The sequence below is a fragment of the Siphateles boraxobius genome, unplaced genomic scaffold (assembly GCF_051911475.1).
Source record: "Siphateles boraxobius isolate OS27281-9 unplaced genomic scaffold, OSU_SipBor_1 56, whole genome shotgun sequence".
Classification (NCBI taxonomy): Eukaryota; Metazoa; Chordata; class Actinopteri; order Cypriniformes; family Leuciscidae; genus Siphateles; species Siphateles boraxobius.
The window spans coordinates 6,336,302-6,347,127 of NW_027509182.1; the positions used below are offsets into that span (position 1 = coordinate 6,336,302).

The 10,826-nt window shown below is 46.8% G+C and overlaps 1 long non-coding RNA gene across 1 annotated transcript; it reads right to left on the reverse strand.

Moving 5' to 3' along the window:
• Positions 1-820: 820 nt before the first annotated feature.
• Positions 821-9,011, reverse strand: LOC143714848 (uncharacterized). Its single transcript, XR_013195627.1, has 2 exons — positions 8,906-9,011; positions 821-1,024 (listed from the first exon to the last, which is right to left on the reverse strand). It is a non-coding gene; the product is annotated as an uncharacterized LOC143714848 (long non-coding RNA).
• Between the last annotated feature and the right edge of the window lie 1,815 nt (positions 9,012-10,826).

Below are 10,826 nucleotides of genomic sequence, written 5' to 3' on the forward strand. Positions count from 1 at the left end.
TATACATTTTCTAGCTAGACTGGATGAGCCCTTTGATTGGGTAGAGCTGGTGGTCTAAAGACCTGGGTAGGGTTGCATCATCCATTCTTACGTTCTTACTCAGGGGCCGTTTTCACTACACAGATTTCAAATAAAAACTAAAAACGCTCATTTACATGACAACAGCATTTTGGGAGGCCTGAAACACAAACATTTGAAAACAAGTTTCAATGTGCGAGTTTTGAAAATGATACCGTTATCGTAAGTGTAAATTTTAAACTTCAAATATATGAATTTCTTTACTTTCAATTTATATATATATATATATATATATATATATATATATATATATATATATATATATATATGTGTATATCCTGTATAGTAAAGTTTCTTTATACACACATAGAAACAGTTGTTTTACATTGTAATAATATTTCACAATATTACTGTTTTTTTCTTGTATTTTTAATCAAATAAATCTGACTTTGGTGAGCAGAAGTTACTTCTTTTAAAAACAAACCTTTCCAAAACTTTTGACTGGTACTGCATATACACATTGGTCTTGAAACTTTTATGTCAATAAAGCCCTTTGAATTGAATACAATTTTTTGTATGTTTTGAATTTTGGAGGGAAGGGGGACTGCTCCCATAAGGTATAATACATTTACAGTATTTACTGTATTTTTCTCGTGCTTCTATGGTCATAATTACTAACATCCTTATGTTATGTTGAAATACATTCACATAAACCTGTACAACAAGTAAATATCAATTAAAACTGCTCAGTTTAAGTCAAGAAAGATATTTGGTTAACAGTAAAAAATATTCAAGGCACCAATTGCATTTAACTAAACATTTAATAATATATTATATCTATGGAGAGGGTTGGTAAGTTTTCCTTGAATGTTCTGTCTTCAAAGAAACTTGTTTGACTTCCTATAGGGAGAAAAAGATGGCAGAAAGCAGGCCAGAAAAGAAATACAAGTGTTCACAATAGCCATTACATTCTGTCCCCAAAACTGTAGGATGATCTGGAGACCTGCTGGTGAATCGAGAATCAGTCAAACGCTTAGCCATACATTGACAGGGCTCTCAAGTGTCACGCATTGAGCGTGACAGTCACTCATTTCGGTCTTTAGTCACGCACTCCCGCCACACATTGTATTTCTCACGCGGAAAAACTATTTATAATATATTTAATATGTCGCAGCGCCCAAAATTTCTCTGGCCGTGCGCTCTCACTATGGAACCGGCAGGAATCAAGCGCGTCTCCCCTGGAGTTCCCTTTCAGGAACGTCGAGCTGCATGAAACGCTGCGGGAACGCCTCTTGCGTTGTGCGTCATGAAGCATGTATGGAATCAGCCCAATGGCGAGACGGAACGTCACGAGTGACGTCATCGACCAGGAAACTATAAAGCACACCCCTGAACACAATGGCGACAGCTTCTGTTGTCTTCAGCAAGCGCTCTGTGTGTGAATCTGTCCCTGTGTTTTTGTCTGTTCTTAGTGATTGCTAGGCAGGAGTTTTTCACTTAAAAAAAAACTATATATATATTCACATATATCAGTATGACGAGCGAGCAGCAATACAGAAAGTGTGTTCCCCCCTGTACTCGTTTTCTCACGGGTGGGGATACACACGATCTGTGTGTTGTTTGTTTGGGAGTGCAGCATGCCCAGTCAGCTCTCGAGGGGGCTGATTGTGAGCATTGCGAGCGTTTTCCATTAAGAACGCTCCGCTCCCGCCGATCACTCTTCGAGGAGAGTGGTTCGGTTCGCGCTCCCCACGGCTCGGGTCCCGCTTCTGTCGAGGCAGAGTGGCGGCGTCTGTCGTGGGGATCGCAAATGGATCTGTCAGCGGGGTTTGAGACGGGCTCTGCCTTATCTCAGCCTTTACCTGCCAGTTCCAGTGCCTCAGTTCCGGGTGTGGAAGCACGCATTGCGGTTTCTTCCCCCCAGGCTGAGGCACCAATACTGCAGCTATCCAGTTCTGAGGAGCTGGATGTTGTCAGTATTGAGACAGGGGATGTTGAGGACTCGTCACCTCATTCCCCTGAACACGAGGAGCTTATGGAGGTGCTCACTCGTGCTGTGTCAAAACTAAGCATTGGTTGGCCAGCTGTTAGGCAGGAATATGTTTCTAAAAGCAAGCTTGCCTTCCCGCGTTCAGCCTCCACGGCGGTGCCTTCAGTTTCTTCCCGATCTCCACACCGAGGTGTCGAGGTCGTGGAAGAGACCCGCCTCTTATTGTGTGTTTAGCCCCCAGACTTCCACATATTCTAATATATCGGGGGCTAAGTTATATGGTTATGGGGCGATGCCCAAGGGGGAGGAGACTCTAGCTAGCCATCTTTCTGCTGAGTCTTCCTCGTCTCTTAAGAAACCAGCTTTACCCACCAAGCCTCTCAGAAATACTTCGGCTCTGGTGGGTAAGGCTTATTCGGCGGCTGGTCAGGCTTCGGCGTGTCTGCACACGATGTCAATATTGCAGGCGTACCAAGCCGATCTTTTAAAAGATATGAGTGAGAGTGAGGAGGTCAGCACTGACGTGGTTCGAGAACTGCGTCAGGCTGCAGATTTATCTCTGCGTGCCACCAGGGAATCGGCTAAACTAATGGGCCGTTCTATGGCAGCCCTGGTGGCCGCAGAGAGACACTTGTGGCTTAATCTGTCTGATATGAAGGATAAAGAGAAAGCTTTTCTTTTGGATGCTCCACTTTCTCCATCTCGTCTATTCGGTGACGCGGTAAACACGGTCATAGATACATTTCAGGAAGAAAAGAAACAAGCTGCACCTTTTCAAAAATTCCTCCCACTTAAAGTTCATGTCCCAGGGTCTGCTGGGCGAGGGCAGACCAAGCCGTCGACTAGCTCCTCACATAGGGCGCAACAAAGGCAGAGTGTCGTGTCTCATGGCGTCATGAAGCACGTATGGAATCAGCCCAATGGCGAGACGGAACGTCACGAGTGACGTCATCGACCAGGAAACTATAAAGCACACCCCTGAACACAATGGCGACAGCTTCTGTTGTCTTCAGCAAGCGCTCTGTGTGTGAATCTGTCCCTGTGTTTTTGTCTGTTCTTAGTGATTGCTAGGCAGGAGTTTTTCACTTAAAAAAAACTATATATATATATATATTCACATATATCAGTATGACGAGCGAGCAGCAATACAGAAAGTGTGTTCCCCCCTGTACTCGTTTTCTCACGGGTGGGGATACACACGATCTGTGTGTTGTTTGTTTGGGAGTGCAGCATGCCCAGTCAGCTCTCGAGGGGGCTGATTGTGAGCATTGCGAGCGTTTTCCATTAAGAACGCTCCGCTCCCGCCGATCACTCTTCGAGGAGAGTGGTTCGGTTCGCGCTCCCCACGGCTCGGGTCCCGCTTCTGTCGAGGCAGAGTGGCGGCGCCTGTCGTGGGGATCGCAAATGGATCTGTCAGCGGGGTTTGAGACAGGCTCTGCCTTATCTCAGCCTTTACCTGCCAGTTCCAGTGCCTCAGTTCCGGGTGTGGAAGCACGCATTGCGGTTTCTTCCCCCCAGGCTGAGGCACCAATACTGCAGCTATCCAGTTCTGAGGAGCTGGATGTTGTCAGTATTGAGACAGGGGATGTTGAGGACTCGTCACCTCATTCCCCTGAACACGAGGAGCTTATGGAGGTGCTCACTCGTGCTGTGTCAAAACTAAGCATTGGTTGGCCAGCTGTTAGGCAGGAATATGTTTCTAAAAGCAAGCTTGCCTTCCCGCGTTCAGCCTCCACGGCGGTGCCTTCAGTTTCTTCCCGATCTCCACACCGAGGTGTCGAGGTCGTGGAAGAGACCCGCCTCTTATTGTGTGTTTAGCCCCCAGACTTCCACATATTCTAATATATCAGGGGCTAAGTTATATGGTTATGGGGCGATGCCCAAGGGGTAGGAGACTCTAGCTAGCCATCTTTCTGCTGAGTCTTCCTCGTCTCTTAAGAAACCAGCTTTACCCACCAAGCCTCTCAGAAATACTTCGGCTCTGGTGGGTAAGGCTTATTCGGCGGCTGGTCAGGCTTCGGCGTGTCTGCACACGATGTCAATATTGCAGGCGTACCAAGCCGATCTTTTAAAAGATATGAGTGAGAGTGAGGAGGTCAGCACTGACGTGGTTCGAGAACTGCGTCAGGCTGCAGATTTATCTCTGCGTGCCACCAGGGAATCGGCTAAACTAATGGGCCGTTCTATGGCAGCCCTGGTGGCCGCAGAGAGACACTTGTGGCTTAATCTGTCTGATATGAAGGATAAAGAGAAAGCTTTTCTTTTGGATGCTCCACTTTCTCCATCTCGTCTATTCGGTGACGCGGTAAACACGGTCATAGATACATTTCAGGAAGAAAAGAAACAAGCTGCACCTTTTCAAAAATTCCTCCCACTTAAAGTTCATGTCCCAGGGTCTGCTGGGCGAGGGCAGACCAAGCCGTCGACTAGCTCCTCACATAGGGCGCAACAAAGGCAGAGTGTCGCGTCTCATGGCCCCCCTTCTAAACAGTGGGAACAGACGCGACAGTCTCAGGAGAAGCCATCTAGTGGTAAGACTGATCTGAGGACAGTCATTATGGCTAGGAAGGCTTCGTCTAAGAAGTCCTGATGCCACTGGTGTCAGGATGCTTAGGGTGGTCCCTACCGTGACAGGGAGGTGTTCACCGCTTCAGACGGTGCCCGTTCTCTCACGGTGCCCTCAGGGGTCCCTTCTGCCAACCCCGCCTTCGTGTCGGGGCGCAGACGGGCCCAGCGAGCGCTTTCCCGAGGGACGCTCGCCCCCTCTGAGGAGGGGTTTAGAGCAGTCAGACCAGTCGTCACCTGCCGGTGCGCCGTTACAGGGTGCTGTGTCTGCTGCTCAAAATATTCCAGAGGCCAGCCTCGAGAGGCTGGTACCCTTAGTAGATTTACTGGCAGAGTGGAAAAGTCTTCCAAAAATATCTCAGTGGGTTCTGCATTCGATAGAAAGGGGTTATGCCATTCAGTTCAGATCTCCTCCTCCTCGATTCAACGGGGTCCTGCCCACCGTGGTGGGCCCCGAGCAGGCTCTGGTAATGGAACAAGAGGTGAAAACGCTCCTTCAAAAGGAGGCTATAGAACGGGTTCCTCCTCCCAGCGAGGAGTCAGGTTATTACAGCCGATATTTCATCGTTCCAAAGAAGGATGGGGGGTTGCGTCCAATTTTAGATCTGCGCCTATTAAATCGTGCTGTAGCCAAGCTCAAATTCAAGATGCTTATGCTAAAGCAAATCGTGTCACAAATCAGGTCCGAGGACTGGTTTGTCACGATAGATCTGAAGGACGCATACTTCCACATCTCCATCCTTCCGCAACACAGGAAGTTCCTGAGGTTTGCTTTCGGGGGCGAAGCGTACCAATATCGTGTTCTTCCATTTGGCCTAGCTTTATCTCCCCGCACGAAATGCATGGACGCAGCGCTAGTCCCGCTGCGGCTCCAGGGCGTTCGTATACTGAACTACATAGACGATTGGTTGATTCTCGCTCAATCGCAGCAGCAAGCGGCTCGGCATCGAGATGTCGTCCTCGCACACATCAAAAAATTGGGGTTGAGGCTGAATGCCAAAAAGAGTGTTCTATCTCCATCACAGATAACATCTTTTCTGGCGGTACTATGGGATTCTGTGGCAATGCGGGCTCGCCTGTCGCCTGCCCGCATCGCTTCGATTCTCTCAGTTGTAAAAAGAGTAAAGCTAGGCCAGTTGCTCACTGTAAAGCGGTTCCAGAGACTGCTGGGTCTGATGGCAGCAGCGTCCAGTGTTATAGCCTGCGGCCTGCTGTACATGAGACCATTACAGTGGTGGCTCAGGACCAAGGGGTTCTCCCCGAGGGGAAACCCCCTCCGCGTGATCAAAGTTACACGGAGTTGTCTCCGTGCTCTGGTCATGTGGAGGGATCCTTGGTTTCTGTCCCAGGGACCTGTGTTGGGAGCTCTTTGTCGTCGTGTAACGCTAACGACAGATGCTTCCCTCACAGGCTGGGGGGCGATCATGAGTGGCATCATCGATTTTGGCATATAAATTGTCTAGAGATGTTGGCAGTGTTTCAGGCTCTGAAGCACTTCCTCCCAGACCTGAGAGGTCATCATGTTCTTGTCTGGTCCGACAACACATCGGTGGTCTCTTACATAAACCATCAGGGGGGTCTGTGCTCTCGCCCGTTATACAATCTGGCTCGCCGGATCCTTCTATGGTCCCAGGGGAAGCTTCTCTCATTGAGGGCGAATTATCTCCCGGGGTTTTTAAATCAGGGAGCGGACATCCTGTCGAAGCAGGGGCCGAGGCCCGGGGAATGGAGACTCCACCCGAGGTGGTGGAGCTCCTTTGGATGCAGTATGGTCGTGCCGAGGTAGACCTATTTGCATCCAGGGAGACATCACACTGTCCACTGTGGTTTTCTCTCAGTCATCCAGCCCCGCTGGGGTTGGACGCTATGGTGCAGGCGTGGCCGAGGTCACGCCTGTACGCCTTTCCCCCGATTGCTCCCAGGAGTTCTGGAGAGGGTTCGCCGGGACGGGGTCAGTCTATTATTGGTAGCCCCGTTTTGGCCGGCCCGAGTATGGTTCACGGACCTAGTGTCTCTTCTAGACGGCTCTCCTCTGGAGATTCCGATCAGGAGGGACCTTCTCTCTCAGGCGAGCGGGTTGATACTTCACCCCCGCCCAGAGTTGTGGAAGCTATGGGCTTGGCCTCTGAGGGGGCCCAGCTCGTAGGGGCTGGTCTCTCAACCGAGGTTGTTGAGACCATCCTTCATTCCAGAGCTCCTTCCACGAGGAGGTTATATGCCCTTGAAGTGGAGGCTCTTCACTTCTTGGTGTGGAGAACACCTGTTGGACCCACTTAACTGCCCAGTGGGTGCAATGCTGGAGTTCCTGCAGGAGCGTTTCTCCTCAGGGCTATCCCCCTCCACACTAAAGGTGTATGTGGCGGCACTTGCTGCTTACCATGTCCCTTTCAGTGGAGTCTCTCTGGGGAGACACCCATTTACAACTCGCTTTCTTCGTGGTACTTTGAGGCTGAGGCCTGTAGTCCGCACGAGGGTGCCAGCATGGGACTTAGCTATAGCCCTAGAAGGTCTTTCCCTAGCTCCCTTTGAGCCTATTGAAGAAGTTGCTGATAAGTTTATTACTTTGAAGACTATTTTTCTCCTTGCCATTTCTTCTCTTAAGAGAATCGGAGATATTCAGGCTCTCTCTGTTGCTCCTTCGTGTTTGGAGTTTTCACCTGGGATTGTTAAGGCTTTTCTCCACCCCAGGCCAGGTTATGTCCCTAAGGTTCCTACCAATGTGGCCAGACCTATAGTTCTGCAGGCCTTCTGTCCTCCTCCTTTTACATCATCTGATCAGGAAAAACTTAATCTGCTCTGCCCTGTTCGGGCTTTAGATGCTTACGTCCACAGAGCTGCCCTGTGGAGAAAATCAGAACAGCTGTTCGTTTGTTTTGGACCACCTAAGAAGGGGTCCCCAGTGTCTAAGCAGAGGATGAGCAAGTGGGTGGTTGAGGCCATCTCACTTGCCTATGAGTCGGTTGGTCAGCCTTCACCTTTGGCTGTCCGAGCTCACTCTACCAGGAGTATGGCGGCTTCCAAAGCCTTATTGTCAGGAGTCTCCCTCCAGGACGTTTGTGATGCGGCAGGCTGGTCCTCACCGCCGACTTTCGTCAGGTTTTATGACCTAGACCTCAGCTCCACCCCTGGGGCGCAGGTGCTTTCGGCTGAATTTAATCTTTGATTCACACAGTCGGTCACTTGCTCTTATGGCGACGTGGGTATTAGCGTTCCCGCAGCGTTTCACGCAGCTCGACGTTCCTGAAAGGGAACGTCCTGGGTTACGTATGTAACCCTTGTTCCCTGAAGGAACGAGACGCTGCGTGTCGTTGCCATACTCCCGGCATTCCCTTGATCGACTTGCTTCAGACTTTTTCCAGAAGCTGTCGCCATTGTGTTCAGGGGTGTGCTTTATAGTTTCCTGGTCGATGACGTCACTCGTGACGTTCCGTCTCGCCATTGGGCTGATTCCATATGTGCTTCATGAAGCACAACGCAAGAGGCGTTCCCGCAGCGTTTCACGCAGCGTCTCGTTCCTTCAGGGATCTAGGGTTACATACGGTTACAACCCGGGACGTTAGTCGAGCATGCCCAATCAAAAAAAAAAAAATATATATATATATATAGGGGGCTACACAATAGCCAATCAGAAAATAGCACTATTGTATCTGGGTAAGATTTAACGCAACAATCAATGAAAAAAAAAAAGCATATCCTGGAATTATTCACGTGATTCTGCTACAACATCTTTTTTGAACGAAAGTTTCGTTTTACAGCCTGTTCAACAGTTTTACAGCCTAGTCATATTTTCGTTATCACATGATGACTGACATATTTGTCAGATTATAAACATCTCTCTCTCCAAATAGGCTTAATCATTTTATTAGCACTAAATACATTGAAGTGTATTGCATATTGCATCGATGTTATAGGTCACTTTTAAAATCATGTCATATTTTATAATTATATCCTGGCCATGGATGCATTAATCATTGCATCTGTCTAAGATGTCAGATAAAAAGCAATTAAGCGCCCTCTCATTCGCCGTGAGAGGAAAGCCCCTAAAAAGGCCCTTAGAGGATGCTGGCCAAGAGAAGGTGCAGGGTAGGCCCATTAGAGGAGCTGACAGAGGAGACAGTGCAGGTGGAAGAGGAAGAGATGGTGGAAAAAATAGTTTCTTCAGCAAGTCTGAGCAATTATAAATAACAACAAAAACACTGATAATAATATTATTATTTAAACACCGCCATTCCCGCGAGGGGGATGTCACTCTTACCTGTCTTCAAAACTTGAGAGCCCTGCATTGATAACAAAAGCATTCAAACTCCATGCTATAAGTAATAATTTAGTTACTTGGATTTTTGTGTGAGAGCAATCCCCTGCCAGAAGCAGAGCGTGTGGCTTCAGAGGAGACCGGGTCTTGAAGAAAAGCCTGTTGCTGTTAGACAGAACTGGTAGTGGTAAAGAAAGGAAACAGTGTTAAAGTTAATAGATTGAAGGACGGATTAAATATTGGCTGCTCCACGACACGCGTTACTTCCGCATTCCAAAGTTCCCATGGCGGTCTATGGGAGTGTCGTAACTCTTACTCTCTATGGCTCTGGTTCCTCTGTTTGATGTGTATTTAAGCTCTGTGTTTAGTCCTGTCTAGTTACTGTTGAGTTTTCCCAGTTGTTCTGTTACCATTTTCATAGTCAAGAGTGTTTTGTTTCTAGTTCTTTGTTAATAAACCTTTTACTACTGCACCTTGATCCTGCAATCTTTATTACCTGCAACCGACAGTGACAGCTATCTTATAAAGCCTCAAAGATGGTACGCATAGACTAAAAGGCAGGACATTTCTATTTAATGAAAACAGTGGATTTTATAAATGCATCCCTTTGCGTTGACGTTTAACCCATGTCAACAGCCTTTTATCAGAATCTTATGTAGTATTAAATTCACAGCAGTGTTTAGAGGGCATGACTCTCTCTTTTCTTATCTGGTTGCCATGCTGTTGATTTGGCTCCCTGTGTCTGCAGGCAGGAACAGAGGGGGTCTGCGCTGTATATATCGTGCTCCATCTCCATATAGCAACCCTGTGATCGGAGTATTATTGCCTGCAAGGAGGGAATATTACATCCCTGCTGTCTGGGTGGGAGATCAGGGGATGCCATCAGTGAAACGGCAGGGACTCTCTCTCCTTTCTCTCTGTCTATCACAAACACAGACCAGTCAGAGTTATTAGATTCGCAGGCATGTACATCTACAGCAGGGAATAAAGCAGTGTACAATGTCAAACTCTAGCACAGCTTGACTGAGTGACAGAGACTAAATAACAAGTATCACACTTTTGCGGGGGAGGATATTCAAACTTTGAAGAACTATTTCAGGGTTTTATTGTGGCCATATGGTCTTTTTTTACATTTATTCAGTAAAATGAGTTGGCCTAAAACTTCCAATACAGAATCTTCTCAACTTTTAAAGATGCAGTATGTGAGATTTGATAGCTAGAAGTTGAAATTGGTACTGCAGTCCAAAATCAAAATTTTGGAGAGAGTTGTTTCCCCCGCCCCCCTCATGCTCAGACTCAACTCGCGTGGGTTGCCAGATTGAGGACACGCGACAGAAACGAGTGTAATTATCCCATTTGTGCCCAGATTTTTCTGAATGGTTTCATGCATATAGTATAGTTGTGTTAATAGTGAACCCAAAAAAAGCTGCATCTAGCTTATAATCTCTTGTGTATGATAAACAAAACAAACAACAAATACATTTGTCTTAAAGTGGTGGAACATAGAGTAGAAAAAAGTGCAGCCATTAAGTTGCTCCAACAGGGCATTGTGTATCACAAATCTAAAAAAAATGAAAAGAAATCAATAAAAATAAATAGAAAGAAGAAAAAATGACTTCTATATGTATAACAAAAACCAAAAACAAACAAAATACCAAACAACAAAAATATATTTTTTTCAAATGATCAAAATTTATCAAATTAAGGTCTACTGGACAGTAGAGATGTTAGTTAAAGGGTTTTAGGTAGGATATTATGAAAGCAAAAAGCACTAAACAAGACCAATAACCTTGATTTATTAACCTATTAACACAGTATACCCCATTTCCCCATGATATGTACTTACAAGGCATTTGCCCACCGGCAACTATAGTTGCCGCTTGGACTTTTGACTAAGTATACAAAAAACTATAGATCTCTTGTAAGATTTGTTTTGTTTGGATGATTCTAGAGACCTTCATGCTTATGTACATATATATATATGTCAACCAAAAATACTTA